We start from the raw sequence: 3,774 nt of genomic DNA on the forward strand, positions 1-3,774 counted from the left end.
GCCATTTATCTCGAAAAAAAAGTCCCCATATTTGCGATTGAAGCAAGTGGGGGTCGCTGGTTTCTAAGATAAAATTGGCGAAAAAATGGCAGCGAAGTTTGGTGAATTCCATAGCTTCAGAGTCTTTGGAAGCTGAAAATCTACATTTCTTATACCTTTATTCAATGTTTTTCAGTGAAATCGGTGCTGAAATAGGTTTTTAAATGAACGTTAAAGGTGTTCAGCCAAGAAACAGAAATTCAATAAAAATTGATGAGCCAGCGGAAAAATGCCATTTTTTTCAGTTTCATTATTTTGAGAAGCGCCTGATTTCACTACACTGCCTCACGAATATTTTTTCTCTCTATGAGATTTGATAGCAGATCTGAAACAATAATCTATGTATATTTTTTATTCAGGTATGGTTATTGTTACACAAAGAATATTTGCTGTGTTCATAAAATATAAAAGGAATGTGTTAATTTGTGTACATACAGGTTCAATTCTGCTCACAATTATAATGATCCTGATGGTTTCTATGGTTCACATAGTTACTAGTATTTTGTTGTTCTTGTTTACCTTTGTGATCATTGTTTGTGTGCTTGAAAGAGGTTGTCCAGCATCTATGGTGTAGTGATAACGTGCTTCGCTGTCGCTTTGACTTGCAGGAGACCTGAGTTTGATTCCTGTTTAGGGAGAATTTATATTGAGCATCTGGGTCTTTCTGCTTAGACGTTGTTTCTCTCTCAGTCAGGGTTGACCTTGACAAGCAGGGTCAAAGCCCACCTCCTCAATGATCTTAACTGTGTTTATGGGGACTTAAACAAAAAGCAACTTAACATTTGAAAAAAGTTTTAAAAATTGAGATCCAGCATGTGAACTAAATCTGAATGAGCACAATCTTGCTCACTCTATCTCTTCTTTGCATGTACCCATTCCCACCTGGTTGAATGAGGAAGATTTATATAAAGTGCCTTTCCCAAGGATACCACATCAGGAAGCATGATGGGATTTGAACCCATGACCTGCCTTACGGTTGCGAGTCTGAGAGCCTCGACACTAGGCCACCGACGCCAATAAGAGCGACATGATGTTAAACTTTAATTAGTTTTAGGAACATACATTTCTAAAAAATGAGGTAAAAGTGTTGGAAGGGGCACTGAAGCAATTATTAGAATTTTAATGTCAGGAGCTTACATTTCTTTGTCACATGAAGGGGCATTGTGCGTGAATGATCGGTAATTAGAGTTGAAAAGTCTTCCACTTCGCTATACTATAAATATTTCTTTGTACTTGTATCTATGACGGGTTAACTCTCAAACTGAGACTTACTACTTAGGCCACAGGGGTAAAGTAGAGGAATTTTATGAGAAATACTGTCTTGGTTGGTTTTACCCAAAAATGTTATTTTGCTTTTAAAAAAAATAAAATCGTCAAATTGCCCAAAAATATAGGTTTTTTGAGTAATTGTTTGCTATTGACAAGCGTGTTTTTAATTCAATTTTTATACTATTACCTTCATCATGTGGTTATAAATGTCAAATTAGTTTATCAGTTTAAATCTACTCTCCTGTTAGCTGGAAGTGGGTGGTTGGCGGGTGCTCTGGCGTGGGTTGCTCATTCTTTCCAATCAGACATATGGGACACGGTCAAAAGGTGGCCACAGGAACTCAGAAATTAAAGTAGCTCAGAGCACAGAATTGTTGCTGAATATTACTTAGTTGGAATTCAAATTACGGTACATTTTTTGGGTAACAAATAAGGTAACTCAGGGCCCATTTTTCTGTGAAGGTTGATATTAAATTATTATGATGGGTTCTTAAAGTGTTTGATGTCACATGTCACAACAGAAAATTAAAGATAAAAGCTCCATTTTCACTTAAAATACTTCCAGTAGCTGTCGAAATGCTTTAACTACTTAAAGTCATTGGACTAAGGCAGAATTTATATCACAGGTGCAATTTTGATTTAAGTTTACACATAGAAACTCATGTGACAGGTCACATTATATCAGACACTGTCATGGATTTGCCATTTCATTCATTTTTTTACAGGATCCTTTGATAAAGTAAAATCCAATTTTAATTTCAAGCCCAAGTATCCGTTTCAATTCTTCTAGTCTGCTGTTACCTGGAAGTGGGTGGCTGGCTGGTGCTCAGGCATGGTTTGTTCCTTCTTTCCAATCAGACGACATATATCGTACTTTTCTCTCCCCTTTTCTTTGTGTGTACTCTTTAGTGGTAACATTTCTAATCTTTGGCACTTGTATTATATGACCTTTTTGTGTTACAAGTACTGGAAACTCCCTCTAAAACTAAAAATCTTTTACTTGGAAAGTGGGCGGGCTGATGAATAGAGAGTTTGCATAATATAAGATCTATGTAGCATAGGAAAAGGATAGGAGGGTAAACAATTAATTAACAAGACTAACACAATGAAAGATTTTTCAAAGGGCAATCTTTTTTATAATAAAAGATAAGAAACTGAATAATACTTTGCTGCACAAACTCGTTTTCAGTGTGTTTGACATTTGGCCCGGAATTGGTTACACTTTGTATGTAATTCAATTTTGGAAAATGTAACATGTAGCCTACCAGTTTTTTTTTTTTCTCAAGGCAACCACACATGCCATACAGTGTAGTCTGCTTAAACTGAACAGGGTTAATCCTAAATAAGACGGTTAACTAAAAGAAAAGACTATCCCTGATCCTAAATAAGACGGTTAACTAAAAGAAAAGACTATCCCTGATCCTAAATAAGACGGTTAACTAAAAGAAAAGACTATCCCTGATTTTTTTTGGATTTTTTTGTTTGAACCATTTCTCTATTCCAAAATGTGGGAGAAAGAAAGAGAAGAAGATCCGTCAGTCCCGCAGATTTTGGTGTACTTCAATGTATTCCTGTTTTACTTGCAAGTGAAGCCACAAAACCTAACTTCAGTGGTTTTTGCAGGTAAATGTAATACTCACCACTGCCTCAGCTAGCAATAGAATGTATCTATGGATGTCATCTTTGACGATGCCATGCAAAGTTCTGGTCAATGGCTGGAAAGTTTTTTTGTACTGTGTGATATGATATGATTGTACCTGTATTTTGTTGTAATTAAACCACATACATGCTTCATTGATTGAATGGGTTTTAGTTTCAGTGTTGCCTTTTTTTCAATACATTGTGGGTTATGTATGAGAGAGATGACCTCCCTGTCTTTGTCCATGAAAAGTACAGCCAAACACACTTTTCATAAATGGCCACCCACTGTTGAATAAATTATAAAAATGTTTTTTTTAGACAGTGACAGTGGCTGTCATAACAGTGTCATTATTATATAAAAGCTCATGGAGATGGAAGTGGGAAGGGGTCGTTTGGACAGGTGATCGTCTTGGACAGGTGTCTGTTACAGTAGGTTAGGCTTTACTTCTCATACTTGCGCTATTGTTTATGGCTGCATCGGTGATGACTTACTCATGTTTCAAATTATTAATTTTTTATGACATGGATGATCACGGATGATTGGAGTTGGAGGGCGCTGCAAGTAGGTCCGACTTTACTTTCTCTTTATTTTTATCTGACCATCTGTTTCACTTCACCTTTTCTGGGCACTAAATGACCATTATTGTGTTGACGTACTTCTCTTTACTCAAGACCAAAAAAAACAAAAACAAAAAACGAACAACAACATTTTCCCTCACGAGTTTTGTTGAAGTGTTTATTATTGCAGACTCTCTCTCTCTCTCTCTCTCTCTGTCTCTCTGTCTCTGTCTCTCTGTCTCTCTCTCTCTCTCTCTCTCTCTCTCT

Source organism: Aplysia californica, unplaced genomic scaffold (genome assembly GCF_000002075.1).
Source record: "Aplysia californica isolate F4 #8 unplaced genomic scaffold, AplCal3.0 scaffold00293, whole genome shotgun sequence".
Taxonomy (NCBI): Eukaryota; Metazoa; Mollusca; class Gastropoda; order Aplysiida; family Aplysiidae; genus Aplysia; species Aplysia californica.